This window comes from Pterocles gutturalis, unplaced genomic scaffold (assembly GCF_000699245.1).
Source record: "Pterocles gutturalis isolate BGI_N339 unplaced genomic scaffold, ASM69924v1 scaffold42861, whole genome shotgun sequence".
Classification (NCBI taxonomy): Eukaryota; Metazoa; Chordata; class Aves; order Pterocliformes; family Pteroclidae; genus Pterocles; species Pterocles gutturalis.
In genome coordinates this window covers 86,557-86,806 of record NW_010102076.1, presented here as the reverse complement: position 1 = coordinate 86,806, position 250 = coordinate 86,557, and positions in this window count along the sequence as shown.

Here is a 250-nt window from a genome sequence, read left to right as displayed (position 1 = left end):
TTCAGCAGGCAGAATGCTACTGTTATGAGTTAACATACCCCTGCCTGAAAAAGGTGGGAGTGCAGAAGAAAAATGTTCTAAGAAAGCCTCCAAACTACTTGGAAGTGTATGAGCAAAGTTAAGTATGTGCTTAATTTGCTAACAAATTATAGCAGTGGTCACACCTGTGTGATATATGGGCCTTTGCATCGTCAAATTAACCCTTGAGGCGTTGGCCATTGGGACTGACTCTTTAACTGCAAGAAAAAAG